The sequence below is a fragment of the Protopterus annectens genome, chromosome 9.part0 (assembly GCF_019279795.1).
Source record: "Protopterus annectens isolate FY-2018-M chromosome 9.part0, PAN1.0, whole genome shotgun sequence".
In the NCBI taxonomy this organism is placed as follows: Eukaryota; Metazoa; Chordata; order Ceratodontiformes; family Protopteridae; genus Protopterus; species Protopterus annectens.
In genome coordinates, this window is record NC_056743.1 from 732,924,222 (window position 1) to 732,940,483 (window position 16,262).

Here is a 16,262-nt window from a genome sequence, read left to right on the forward strand (position 1 = left end):
CCATGGGCAGTCAACACTGCTCCTTCACTACCCGAAGGTGGCTGTGATGTAGGCTGGGTGCTGGGACTCTCAGGCCCCACCAGGTTGTCGAGTCTGCCCTCAATCTGGTGCAGGAATTGTTTATAACTTCTATGCACAACCTTGCACACCATGGCCAGACGTTGATCCTGGGTGACAACCCCCCCCTTCACCCCTGCTACCAAGGAGGGATGGGCCCCATTCCCTGAGGCAGCTCCACACAAAGGTGGTGCAGGGCCAGTGGAAGGGGCACCACTGGCTTGGGTCCCAAAAGAGCTGGTACCCAGTGCCTCGGCCAGCTGAGGTAGGGTAGGTGAATGCCCAGGAACTGGACTACCCAGACGTGCTGTGGGTATGGAGGTAAAGCAATAAACATAGGTGAGTTATGAATACAACTATTGTTAGTAATAGCAGTATGCCAGAACATTGTACATACCCCATTACAGTTAAATGCATATTATGTGAAACACAACAATAAATAACAGAACAGTCAGCATATTAAAGGCATGCCAACAACAGTTACATCATAAGGCAGAATGGGTAATTCAACAAGATATGTTAACATGCAACCATAGTAATACATAACATTAATAAAACATATGTCCAAAATGCAGTTTTAGCGCAACATATGTTAATAGTAAACCATAACCAATATATAAAAATAATAAGACTGTTCCCTGCTGCATAAAAATGAAAACACGAAAATTAAACCAGTAAACAAATCGGGTAGCAGCAAGACAAAGCACACCAATAAACACGAAAAATTTTTTGATAAATAAATAAAATAAAGCGCTTTTTGTTTGCTCTGTTAGCAAACTTCTTCAGACAACATAAAAGGTCACATTGTGAGTATATATACCTCCTGCTCTGCATTAATTAGTTAATTGATTAATTTACTTACAGAAGCAAGAAACTTCTCTAATTATTCCATTTGTTACACAGCCATCCACTGACATTAATACAATATGATTATAAAATGCTATCATAAAATACTAATCCAAATGGTTATTAAAAGTAAAAAATAAAAAATAAAAAAAATAATAATTATACTAATAATAATGATTGTAATAGTAAAAAGTATAATAAAAGTCCATGTATGCATGTGTATCCTTTATATACTTATGAACATACTAAAACAGACTTTGATGTGAATGTCCAATATAATTAATTTAAACAAATATTAACGTTCACATTTCCACTTCTCTTAACTAAAATGTGTGCCCAATGTTAGTACTTTATCCTAGAATCATCTTTTTAGACTTTTGAGCTTTAACACACTGCTCAAACTACAGGTTTCATTTATACCTGGTAAATTATACGCATTAAGCCTAATCTGCCAGAATAACTCCAATTCTTCTAGTTTCAATGGTACAGGGCCACCTCTTACATCAAGGTCTGGCTGATCAATCACTAAAAATTTAAAGTGATGCCCAGGAAATTCTGCTACATGTTTAGCTATGGCATTATCTTGTTTGTTCCTGCTGATGGCATAAGAGTGCTCATACATATGGTCGCGGAGTCTTCTCTCCGTCTTACCTATGTAGAATGCTTGACATCCCTGGCATTGAGCCAGGTACACTACCATCCTAGTATTACAATTAGTCCTACACTTCAATTTGTACTGGACAACAAATCTATTAGATTCAGTTACTAACTTACAAAAGTTACAATTCTGGCATTTATACATACCAGTAATTTTTGGTTGTTTTTTCCTGCATTGTTCGTATAGTGCCTTCAAGTTCCTACCTTTCCTGAATACAGTGCCAGTGTATTCCCCCAATTTATTTAATATACTAGGGTTACTTGCAAAAATAACCCAGTTTTTTCTTAATATGCCTATACAATGATAACTAAATGTATTATATGTTGTAATAAACGTAGTTTCCAGAAAATCAGGTGTGGCAGGGGCTCTCAGTTCTATTAATGAGGGATTTCCCATATTGTCTGGTATAACCTCTTGCATAGTAGCAATCTTATCCATAGACAAAATAGGTTTATACATTCCCTTAGCCCATTTGTCACTCACTTCCCAAATCAATCCTGAGATTAAATCCGAAGGGTAACCTCTCATTGCGAACATCGTTCCTAAGAGTTGACATTCCTCCTGGAAATCTTGCTCAGTAGAGACTATACGAGCTGCCCGCACTAGTTGGCCTTTAACTACTGAGTGTTTTTGATAAAAAGGGTGGCAGCTCGTAAAGTGTAAAAACGTATTATAGTATGTTTCCTTCCTGTGTATTTTAGCCTCATAACATTCCAAAATAAAGTTTTTTGTTAAGCAGATATCTAAATAGGCTATCCTATCAGTATCAAAGGTGGAAGTGAAATGAAAAAAGTCAGTTGAAGTGTTAAAGGTGTTTAATACTGTTTCACTCAACTTTTGGTTACCATTAAGCAGGATAAAAATGTCATCCAGGTACCGTGTGTAAAAAACTAATTTGTTTTTAATATTATCATTTTTAAACAAATACTCAGACTCCCAATGGGCCATCACTAAATTAGCTATACTAGCTCCGCAAGGAGAGCCCATTGCCACACCTGTTTTCTGGAAAAAGAAGTTATCACCAAACATGAAGAAATTGTTATATAAAACAATTTCCAAGAGCTCTTTCACAAGCAAAATTTCCTCTGTTGTAGCCTTATTCTTAACCATAACTCGGATTACCCACTCTATTCCAGTATCTTGAGGTATACTGGTATAGAGGTCCTTGACATCCACAGTAAGGAAGTTGTGGTTAGGGTTAAAGTCCAATTCATTCAACTTCTCTAAGAATGACCAGGAATCTTTGCAAATTTGTGACTCAAGATTCACAAATTTTTGTAAAATAGAGTCAATCACCTTGGCACATGGGTAAGTAGGTGACCCACGTCCATCGACAAGTGGTCTCATGGGTGGGTTCCCTAAATCTTTATGAATTTTGGGAATTCCAAAAAGGTAGGGGTATCTTGGGAATTGTGTAGACATGTAATTAAATATATTTTGTTCAATTCGCCCTATGAACATATCTAGTAAACTGTTATTTATTACTGAGTATGCATGATTAATCTCTGAATGGGAACTAAGTTCATATGCGGGGTCGTCTAACAAGTCTAACATTCGATTGTAGTAATCCATATTGTCAGAGATTACCAATCCCCCTCCTTTGTCAGGCTTACAGACTCTAATATCATGAAATTTAATGAATTCCAAGAATCCCTTCTCTTTCTGTAAAGTAGGGCCATTAATATGAACTTTACCTCTATGTTTAATATTAAAGTGAATATCCAGTTCGCACATTTGTTCAAACACATGAATAAGTGGATGAAGAGGTGGATTAAAAGTACTTGGAATTCTAAACTGGTCATTTTGTACTGTAGTTAAGTTGGAACCCATCATCAGGTTAAAGTTCAACTTCCTCATGAAAGTTTTGAGATCTATAATTGCTCTCACTAAATCACAGTTTTGTTTAGGAACATATGTATTACCTTTAGAAAGAAAATCCACCATATCCAGACCTATACTAATGGAAGAAAAATTGTAAACTTTAAAGTCATTTAACCCATTAGTAATAATTGTGGGTTCACTTCCCATAGGTACTAGATCAGGTGGACCAGTCTGTTTTAGTATGTTCATAAGTATATAAAGGATACACATGCATACATGGACTTTTATTATACTTTTTACTATTACAATCATTATTATTGGTATTATTTTTTTTTTATTTTTTATTTTTTACTTTTAATATCCATTTGGATTAGTATTTTATGATAGCATTTTATAATAGTATTGTATTAATGTCAATGAATGGCTCTGTAACAAATGGAATAATTAGAGAAGTTTATTGCTTCTGTAAGTTAATTAATCAATTAACTAATTAATGCAGAGTGGGAGGTATATATACTCACAATGTGACCTTTTATGTTGTCTGAAGAAGTTTGCTAACAGAGCAAATCAAAAGCGCTTTATTTTATTTATTTATCAAATTTTTTTTTCGTGTTTATTGGTGTGCTTTGGTCTTGCTGCTACCCGATTTGTTTACTGGTTTAATTTTCGTATTTTCATTTTTTTTGGAGTTTTGAATGGCTTCTGGGTCTGCGAGCAATGTCACCAACAGCTGCGAACCAAATAAAACACCAGAAATGCTGAAGAGCTGTCATAGTGTTGCAGTAGCAACACCAGTGTCAGAAAAAGACTCTAATGTTAGTCAATTAGACTTTCTTCTAACCCGGGTCGAGTCAATCTGTTTGAGACTCGACTATTTGGACAAACAACAGCAAGCGATTTAACATAGCTTGCCATCTTTAACAACTGACAACCTTAATACTGCTGGAACACGACTTGCACGTCCAGCTGTGCAGGCATCCACTGAAGCACCCAACAGGGAGGATTTGGGTCCTAATACCAACTATGTTAACCTTACAGGCCTACCAACTCGAGTGGAGGAATTACATTCCACCAACCATTCGAATGGATTAACGCTTTTTAATGGGCATGAAGCTAATCCTTTAGTTTCAGGCAACCAAGTGAATATAGCGCTGACTGCTAATCAACGTGTTTTAACAGCACCAAGTGTGAATATGGGTATTCAGCAAGGGAACACTTATTCAGCATTGCCTGATCTTTTCACTTGGTTAGCGGAGAGATTTTCATTTACCATGGCCTCTCCTGTGACGGTGGGACAGTCTGGTGGAGAAGGAGGTAATAACAATTCTGTTTTTGACATTGTGTCACATCTTAAAGTATTTGACAATCTATTGGTGAAAGTTAAAAAACTGCAATTGGAAATTTCTTCTTTTAAAGAGTGCTTGAAATGTAAAATAGTGCCTAAAGGTTTAAGGCACCACCAATTTCCTACTGGGTTGGTGCCCAATTCAGCTTTCCATCAAGAACTTTTGGTGCTTTTTGACCGCCAAGGTTTTGAGTTGATTGAGTGCATAGTTAAGCATTACTCTATTTGGGTAGAGGAGCTCAATAACCAGGTGGCAGAATTAGATGCCAAGATAAAACTTGACAATGACTTTTCCAGGTACAAATATCTTTACCAGTATTGACCAGTACCTGGTGAAACTTAAAAATAATAAGGCTAAAAAATTAGAACGAGACATTACAGCGTATAAGGAAGGAAAAGCCTATCCACTTCCTTCCACAGCCCAAGTTTGGAAAACTGTTCCTGAAGGCAGTTTTAATAACCAGCCCCCTACACTTCAATATACTAATCATCTGCCTAACACTATGGTACAAGTAAATGAAGAGGTTAATCAAACTGATGGGCAAGGTCAAACAGAAATTAGGAGAAGCGAAAGACTGGCTAACAGCAATAATCAACGTAATTCAAAAAAACAGAATTTTCACGAAGGGAACCAAATAGGGACGCGACCCAAGCAATGGTTCAACAAAAATCAAAGGAAAATGAAACAGAACTTGGAGAGAAACAAGACTTGACTCCAATGCCTTATGGCTCTAACATACTGCATGATACCTTAGCGCAACATATGAGCCCCATGGTTAATGAGTCTTGTGACCTTCTATTCTCTGAAGAGTTTGAGACTGTATCTACTAGCCTTTATACAGGTTCACCTGATCTAGTATCTATGGGAAGTGAACCCACATTTATTACTAATGGGTTAAATGACTTTAAAGTTTACAATTTTTCTTCCATTAGTATAGGTCTGGATATGGTGGATTTTCTTTCTAAAGGTAATACATATGTTCCTAAACAAAACTGTGATTTAGTGAGAACGATTATAGATCTCAAAACTTTCACGAGGAAGTTGAACTTTAACCTGATGATGGGTTCCAACTTAACTACAGTACAAAATGACCAGTTTAGAATTCCAAGTACTTTTAATCCACCTCTTCATCCACTTATTCATGTGTTTGAACAAATGTGCGAACTGGATATTCGCTTTAATGTTAAACATAGAGGTAATGTTCATATTAATGACCCTACTTTACAGAAAGAGAAGGGATTCTTGGAATTCATTAAATTACACGATATTAGAGTCTGTAAGCCTGACAAAGGAGGGGGATTGGTAATCTTTGACAATATGGATTACTACAATCGAATGGTAGACTTGTTAGATGACCCCGCATATGAACTTAGTTCCCGCTCAGAGATTAATCATGCATACTCAGTAATAAAGAACAGTTTACTAGATATGTTCATAGAAGGGCGAATTGAACAAAATATATTTAATTACATGTCTACACAATTCCCAAGATACCCCTACCTTTTTGGAATTCCCAAAATTCATAAAGATTTAGGGGACCCACCCATGAAACCACTTGTCGATGGACGTGGGTCACCTACTTACCCATGTGCCAAGGTGATTGACTCTATTTTACAAAAATTTGTGAAACTTGAGTCACAAATTTGCAAAGATTCCTGGTCATTTTTAGAGAAGTTGAATGAATTGGACTTTAACCCTAACCACAACTTCCTTACTGTGGATGTCAAGGACCTCTATACCAGTATACCTCAAGATACTGGAATAGAGTGGGTAATCCGAGTTATGGTTAAGAATAAGGCTACAACAGAGGAAATTTTGCTTGTGAAAGAGCTCTTGGAAATTGTTTTATATAACAATTTCTTCATGTTTGGTGATAACTTCTTTCTCCAGAAAACAGGTGTGGCAATGGGCTCTCCTTGCGGAGCTAGTATAGCTAATTTAGTGATGGCCCATTGGGAGTCTGAGTATTTGTTTAAAAATGATAATATTAAAAACAAATTAGTTTTTTTGCACACGGTACCTGGACGACATTTTTATCCTGCTTAATGGTAACCAAAAGTTGAGTGAAATAGTATTAAACACCTTTAACACTTCAACTGACTTTTTTCGTTTCACTTTCACCTTTGATACTGATAGGATAGCCTATTTAGATATCTGCTTAACAAAAAACTTTATTTTGCAATGTTATGAGGCTAAAATACACAGGAAGGAAACATACTCGAATACATTTTTATACTTTACGAGCTTCCACCCTTTTTATCAAAAACGCTCAGTAGTTAAAGGCCAACTAGTGCGGGCAGCTCGTATAGTCTCTACTGAGCAAGATTTCCAAGAGGAATGTCAACTCTTAGGAACGATGTTCGCACAGAGAGGTTAACTTTCGGATTTAATCTCAGGATTGATTTGGGAAGTGAGTGACAAACAGGCTAAGGGAATGTATAAACCTATTTTGTCTATGGATAAGATTGCTACTATGCAAGAGGTTATACCAGACAATATGGGAAATCCCTCATTAATAGAACTGAGAGCCCCTGCCACACCTGATTTGCTGGAAACTAAGTTTATTACAACATATAATACATTTAGTTATCATTGTATAGGCATATTAAGAAAAAAATGGGTTATTTTTGCAAGTAACCCTAGTATATTAAACAAATTGGGGGAATACCCTTGCACTGTATTCAGGAAAGGTAGGAACTTGAAGGCACTATACGAACAACGCAGGAAAAAACAACCAAAAATTACTGGTATGTATAAATGCCAGAATTGTAACTTTTGTAAGTTAGTAACTGAATCTAATAGATTTGTTTTACACAACATCCAGTACAAATTGAAGTGTAGGGCTAATTGTAATACTAGGATGGTAGTGTACCTGGCTCAATGCCAGGGATGTCAAGCATTCTACATAGGTAAGACAGAGAGAAGACTCTGCGACCGTATGTATGAGCACTCTTATGCCATCAGCAGGAACAAACAAGATAACGCCCTAGCTAAACATGTAGCAGAATTTCCTGGGCATCACTTTAAACTTTAATGATTGATCAGCCAGACCTTGAAGTAAGAGGTGGCCCTGTACCATTGAAACTAGAAGAATTGGAGTTATTCTGGCAGATTAGGCTTAATGCGTATAATTTACCAGGTATAAATGAAACCTTTAGTTTGAGCAGTGTGTTAAAGCTCAAAAGTCTAAAAAGATGATTCTAGGATAAAGTACTAACATTAGGCACACATTTTAGTTAAGAGAAGTGGAAATGTGAACGTTAATATTTGTTTAAATTAATTATATTGGACATTCACATCGAAGTCTGTTTTAGTATGTTCATAAGTATATAAAGGATACACATGTATACATGGACTTTTATTATACTTTTTACTATTACAATCATTATTATTATTATTATTATTATTTTTTTATTTTTTATTTTTTACTTTTAATATCCATTTGGATTAGTATTTTATGATAGCATTTTATAATCATATTGTATTAATGTCAGTGGATGGCTGTGTAACAAATGGAATAATTAGAGAAGTTTCTTGCTTCTGTAAGTTAATTAATCAATTAACTAATTGATGCAGAGCGGGAGGTATATATACTCACAATGTGACCTTTTATGTTGTCTGAAGAAGTTTGCTAACAGAGCAAACGAAAAGCGCTTTATTTTATTTATTTATCAAAAATTTTTTCGTGTTTATTGGTGTGCTTTGGTCTTGCTGCTACCCAATTTGTTTACTGTTCTCTGCTGCATACCGCTTTCTCAGAGGCGATCTCTGTCTAACGTACAGAGCCATGTCCAACCCAGAATTGTTGAACATGCTCCATCTTAGCAAAACCAAATCTACTCAAGCTACATGCTCTAGGGATATAAACCTCAACACAACAATGAATAGAACATGCTGGAGAGATAGATTCCCTTTGCATAGACTTCCCTTACTATGGAACAGGGTCCCGATCTACATAAGACAGAGCCCCTCACTATCACTCTTCAAGAGGAACCTTGATGAGTGGATGGGTAACAGAAAGTTCACAACAGGGATCACACCAATAGCACTACTAGATAGGGGCCAAGGGTACTAGCCGCTAGTACTAGGGTCTAGGGAACTACTAAAGGGGTGGTGAATACCGCACAATGTGGCTGGGCTAATATATGCTTTCGGGCAGATAGCCAAGTACCAACCTATGAACCTATAAATATTTGGAGATAAGAGGTGGGAAGAGAGAGAGATACAGTCCAGTAATACCTTTATTGGCTATATACCTGACAACAGTAATGCTAGCTACTCTACAGGTCTGTCCTTTCTTTATGTGTAAATGTCCCTATAGCTACTGTAGCACATACATACCTCTCAAGCTATCTGAATGGGACACTATGGGCCAAGCAGTAACACCTGGAGGTATGCAACTACAAAGAACACTTGCACATCAAGTGGACCTGTATAAGTACCAAGGAGTACTTAGGCTAATGTGCTATTAATTTAATATTGACATGTAATCATGTTGATGATAGATCTGTAACAGAGGGATTACACAACAGCAATTATATTCCATGACAGCGTGATACTTGAGAGACATGCATGTGACAGTACAGAGAGTACACAACTATCATGCTGTGCTTGGCAGGCATGGGAATCATACCTAATAGCACTGACTTCAAGAGATATATGCAGCGTATGCAGTAATTGACTGCATCAACCTTTACAAGTTACTCCAGGAATACAGCCATACCTTGATTACACATTTTATTTCTTTTACTTTATGATGGTTTGTTATTATTAAACTGTTTCCTTTATTGTTTGGATAAGTAGCACAGTTGTGAGAATGGTTTTAACAGTCTGTGACATCTGAACAAACAATTATTTACACATATTATGAGCTAGATTACCCTTTTACCTGTGTCCCTGTGGAGAAAATGATATCTGTTATTACACATTTTATTTCTTTTATTTTTATTATAGTTTGTTATTATTGAACCTGTTTTCTTTATTGTGTGGATAAATAGTACATTCATGAGAATGATTTCAATAGTTTGACATCTGAACAAACAATTATTTACATATACTATGAGCTAGCTCACCCTTTTACCTGTGTCCCTGTAGAGAATATCTGTCATCATTTCATATATAATTCAGTAATAGGTATTAGTACATGGAACTGGATTCACACCCTGGTCTGTGTCTCGCAAAATGTACTTTGTACACAGCATTTAACAAACTGAGCTACTGAGTCACTGCTGATAATTTATTGACAGAATTTGTCCTAGAGCTAGCCTGGAAACAAAATATGACCTGCTACTAATACTACAGTGTTGCAATACAGAGCAGTGACAGTTGGAAACAGCTGTATGAAATTCAATCATGGCAGAGAGACTAGGTAACCTACACATTACTAAATAAACTGCAGGTGTACACAATATATTGTTACTGGGTTGAAATATCAGCTCTCATTCCATAAGTATTGCACAATAGTTCATTACAGATGCCTTCATGCATTTACTGGTATACTTTTGAGTTTTTATTGACTAACAGTTAATGTAATGCAGGTGTTGCAATACAGCTGTAATTCCACAGTTATTGTGATAGAAACTTTATTTCATTTACTTAGTTAAGGTTAATGCTTTACTCTTTCCTGCTTATTGCAGTAAATTGGGCAATAGTCACTTATTGCACTCCAGGTCTATGACCACATTCATTACAATACAATCAGAACTGTTTATATACCTAATGCAGTTAATGCTTTATTCTTTCTTGGTTATATGACTATATATTGGAAGATACATCCGTACTCACCACACCCATGGTGCAACCTGGCCAGGCACCCTGTACGTACCTTGACTTTGCGAGCTCTCACTTCTGCAGCTGTTGGGAGAGAAGCACACTATTATGCATACCAGTTTAGCAGACATTCATGGGTAAATATTCGTGAAACACAGGTAAACATACTTACATAATTGTGAAACACTGCCCTCCCAAAATTCTTGGACTCAGGCATCCAAGAGACCCCCCTTCCTTCTTTTCAGGTCATGCTGGTGGTGACAACTCTGCTCACCTGTGTAGGGGATACCATTTGCACTGGTGAGGTCCCTTGCCAACAGGTCCCACGCCTCCACTTTGTACTCCTTAGTGCCGGTAACCACCCTGTATGAGCTGGTCTTCATGGTTTTTGACTAGGAGTCTGACCATGACCCTGGACTCCTCAGTGCTCCACCCCTGCACCTGAAAGCACATACCCTCTCCAACACATGCCATAGTATCCTCACAGATTGAACTCCAATGGATTCTGCAGTATTCTTGCCTATTGCACTTAATATACCCCGTTTTCCCACACTTTAATGCCATTGGGCAATTTTTAAAAATGCAGGGCACTGCTTAGCACCACGCAAACCAGCTGAGCTCAGCTTAGCAGTGCTTAAACTGGCAATGCTTATCAGTGCTTGGCACCACTTAGCAGTGCACAGACCAGCTAGGCAGAGCTGTGCAGTGTTAAGCAGTGCTAAACCAAATCTTGTTTAATAGGTGCTTGGCATGGCTTAGCAGGGCTTAGCAGGGCAAAGCTGAGCGCAGCACATAAGGATTTAAAAATAATTGCCATAATTTGTATTTGGAAAATAAATGCTTAATAACCATTCTGTGTACTCAAACCCTGCACCTCTGGCTGTCAGTCTAACCATTTGACTATGGGGGGAGGGGTATAGAATGCAACTATACTTTTACATATATCTCTCACCTACGTTTAAGCACTGCTGAGAACCACGCAGTGCTGCACAAACCTACTCAGCTATCCTTAAACTTGACCTTTGTAGTCATAATTAAATGTGTCCCGTTTCTATTTTTAGATGTCTGGCATGTATCCATTGCTGTGCACTGTGCAAACATAAAGAACAATAAATAAATAAATGTAATACCTATGCATACATTGATATGCTGCACTTTGACAGTGCAGGGGATGTGTTACTCATCTCTGGACACAGTAACACACTTCCTACACTGATTCAATAACCGTGTTACATGGCTCTCTCTTAGTAACGCACCTTCATTAATATGCATAGCAAGCTACCAAGGGGAAACTGTGTACATGGCCATGGTACCTTCCGTGTAGTCTGTACACTATGCCTACACAGATTTTATTAAATCTAGGGGAGAGCTATAAATATAGATATTATTATTACTATAATATTTGCACATATAACATTGAAAAGTAAAACAAAATGACAAAATAGCTCTGTTGAACATCGAGGAAAAGAAACTACTAACTAGTGACCAGGATAATAAGTATGACATACAGAAGGCTGAATCAACAGCAGCCAAGGGACACAAATAAGACAAATCTGACCTGGACTTAGACTTAAATTCAAACTTAGATAGAAAGTTTGCGGAAAGTAAAATAACTGCAACCAAATAGAAATGAAGAAAACATTGTACAATGACATCTGTGTCCATGGCACCCCTACAGGAAACCGGGAAAAACAACACTTAATGGTAGCAACAAACTAGGCAAAATGTATTTATTAATGTTAAATCAAACATCCCATTCAACCAAGAAAATAACCAGGCCAAGTAACTAACAAAGTAAAATAAATGTTCCCAAAGCACCATGATAAACCCAACATCAAATGATAATGGAAAGCAGAGCAAGGGACCAACCATCAATGAAACAAGGCAACAGCTGTAACAAAGAATGGTAAGGTATAATAATTATTGAAAATAAATTAAGTAATAAATGCCTCACCAGTGTTTGTGGACTACCAGCTATAGCAGAATGCAGTTGTAACTAAGCTGCCATAAAAATGAAAGTAGAAGCCCAGCAATCTGGGAATAAATAGGGCCTGTATCTAATGCCCAGACCTAATAACAGCATGGGCCAGGAAAGAAATAGGTAGCACCACAAACTTCACTTTCCAATAAACAGCCAAGAAAGAGGAACCAATAAAATTTTCTTGAGACTGCTCTGTCTGTGCCTCATAGTTGCCTGCCAGCTTTGACTCAAACATGAAGACAGGTATGTATCAAACTGCATTTAAAGCTCATGATTACTGTATGTTGGGACAAGCATTACAAACCATCCTACCAAAAAAGACTATGGAAGACCAGTGATCCAAAATTCCCATCTTCTGAAGAGTTGAATAGATACATATATTTAAATATTTATGCAATGTATTTTATAAGTTATTTTATTTCTTTATTTCTCCTTTGCTGACCTGATTACTCCAACTAGGATAGTGGCTTCTTTTTAGGGGAGACATGAGGTGGACATTTGGCCAGGGCACGAAGTGCAGTGAAATCTTTGACAGCCATTTGAGCTACAAACAACTAACGACAGAAAAAGCCAGCACAGCGTGGAATCCACAAAAAATATATTTATTTAAAAATCAATGATAGGAGGAAAAATTCCCACTATCAAAAAATCCAAACTGGTTTCGGCTAAACACAGCCTTCTTCAGTGGATCAAGCAATTATAAATTACAACAAAACAATTCAGTATAAATAGTATAATTTAAATAAGGCGTGCAACAATCATTGGTCCTTCAAAATTGGTCATTAAGACCAGGTGGAAATAAAGCTCCAAGTTTGATCATCCATTTTCTTTCTTTGACATTTAGCAATTCATGCCATCCTACCTTATCCCTACATCGACCCTTAATACAATCAATAACAATAAATGAAAATGAAGCTGTATGATGTTTAAGAACATGTCTGTAAAGAGCATTGTTTTGACGTTTATTTTTTATATCACTAAGATGTTCCCCAATTCTCAGATGTAATGTCCTAGAGGTTTGTCCAACATAGAATGAATAACAAGTACATATGGCAAGATAGATAACCCACTCACTGCTACAATTGGCCCAAAAATTAATATCAAAAATCTCAGGGGTGTTTCGGCTGGTGAATTCACTAGTCTTTGGCACCCTAATACAATATGAACAATGACCACATGGCATAGAACCAATAATCGGTCCACCAGTTAGAGAAAATTGAGTAGGGTCCTTAACATCCAAAACCACCCTTTTATAGTGACTAAACATTGAACCTAATGTTTGTCCTCTTTTATAAGAGAACAAACATTTGTCTCTCAAGAAAGGATGTAATTTATCCTCTGCCATCAAAACATTCCAATGTCTATTAATAATATTCATAAAACCCCTGGTATTACGCCCATAAGTTGTTACAAAACGTAATGGTTCAGAAGAATGATCATGACTTTTAACTTTGTAACTTAGTACATCCAATCTGTTTTGTGTAGTGGCCCAGTTTTTGGCAAAACTAATAGTACCTGGACGATAACCTCTCTCTTTAAATCTATGAACCAGATCTTCTTTAATGATATTGAAAGTTGAATCATTAGAACAAATCCTCCTAGCCCTGAGAAATTGGGATTTGGGGATATTCTGGATGATATGTTGTGGGTGGAAGCTGGAAGCATGTAAAAGGGAACTGAACCCAGGAAATTTCCTATATAGAACTGTGGATAAAGTATCATCATGATTCCTGATAACCTCCACATCAAGGAAAATCATCCTTGAAATATGATAATTTACCTTGAATTCAATTCCCCAAATATTATCATTAAGATAATCAATAAACTCTAAAAGATAAACCTCATCAGCCTTCCACACCAACCAACAATCATCCAGATATCGGCGCCAAATGTCTATCTCACACATATAGATGTTATGTTTACGATCATAAATCATAACCTCTTCGATGTAAGCCATAAATAATTCAGCGTAAATGGGTGAGAAAGACGCACCCATCGCTGTACCTTTAATCTGCAAAAAGCACTGTTTCTGAAAATAAAAAACATTACTAATCAGTACATATTCGGCTAAACAAAACAGCTTCATTTTCATTTATTGCTATTGATTGTATTAAGGGTCGATGTAGGGATAAGGTAGGATGGCATGAATTGCTAAATGTCAAAGAAAGAAAATGGATGATCAAACTTGGAGCTTTATTTCCACCTGGTCTTAATGACCAATTTTGAAGGACCAATGATTGTTGCACGCCTTATTTAAATTATACTATTTATACTGAATTGTTTGGTTGTACTTTATAATTGCTTGATCCACTGAAGAAGGCTGTGTTTAGCCGAAACAGGTTTGGATTTTTTAATAGTGGGGATTTTTCCTCCTATCATTGATTTTTAAATAAATATATTTTTTTGTGGATTCCATGCTGTGCTGGCTTTTTCTGTCATTGGTTGCTGTTTCTCAGCCGAGCACTAGCCTTGCGTGCTCCTTTTTGTGTTTCCTACAAACAACTAAAACAGATGGGACCTCTGTTTTACATCTCATCCAATGATATTTTTAGATTGTTCAACAAAGAAAGCCACATAGGCTGAATGAGATGATTAAAATACATGAAAAACAGCACAAAATAATTTTCTGTACAAATATTACAATTTGGCCATCTAATTTATGAGGAGTCAGTTAGACATTGCGGACAACCATGAACTATTGGTACATAAATTAAAAAAAAAAGTAAATTCTTGTATGTGTTACACCAGATTACATCTTAATCTGGAAAAACTTTATTAAGTAATAACAGCCAATATTTTGCAAAATGGGTTGCAGAATAATAAACAGAATTCAATACTGGATTATAAACAAATGAAAGGTAATGCCTTCTTCTAGGTTAACTCAGCCATAAAGAGGACAATTTTACTTTGTTATTATGGATTTCAAAAACTGGAAATCTTGCTGCTGTATTTCTTATTTAAATGAGTTGTGAAATGGCAGTCATTTTAGTGTTCCATAATGTTCCCATTTCTTTTGCACATATGTGGTCAAATTGCAACAGGACTTGGGCTTGGAGTAACATTCCAAAATGAGCAGTTAGTCCCCATGCAAGTTCAAAAGATAGAGTTCGGCCAGTCCCCATTCAGTGCCTGCTAATGTGGACTTGTGAAACCTTACATCTAGTTCAAAAAGGGGAGTGAAGTTTGCCTATTTTTCTTTCTTTGTTAAACAATCTAAAAATATCAATCTCTTTTGCAGCCTAAATAAAATGTTACAGGGATAGGTATGTATCACAGAGAATACCACTTCCTAGGAACCAACTTCCACTCCATATAAAGTAAATTACTTGTCTTACTCTATCCAAATGTAATTTGGATGTATAAATGAAAAACTGCAAACATATCATCAGTTTAGCACCCATGTCCTCATAGATAGGGACAAGTAAATATCTCAACATATCCTTGTTCTGCTCACCTATAGGTTATTCCTGCACAAAACACAAGGGCCAAAATACAACCATGGGAATGTTAGGCTAAGCTTCTTAATATTCTTGGAGATCAATAGCCTAGTAGGTACCTATGAACGTATGAAATAATTTGGCATTGCACATGATGAGGTTCACCAAGGTACAAGGTTGAATCAGTAGTAAAGCCCATTGAAATGAATGGGCTTCTTGGTGAGGCAGTAGCTCAAGCTATGTGTGGAACTAGGTGGGAATCTAGACTGTTTCATTACCTAGATCCACATACAGGTGGATCTGTACTGAATGTTTTGAGAGCTATGCTGATGCATGTGAGCACAAAT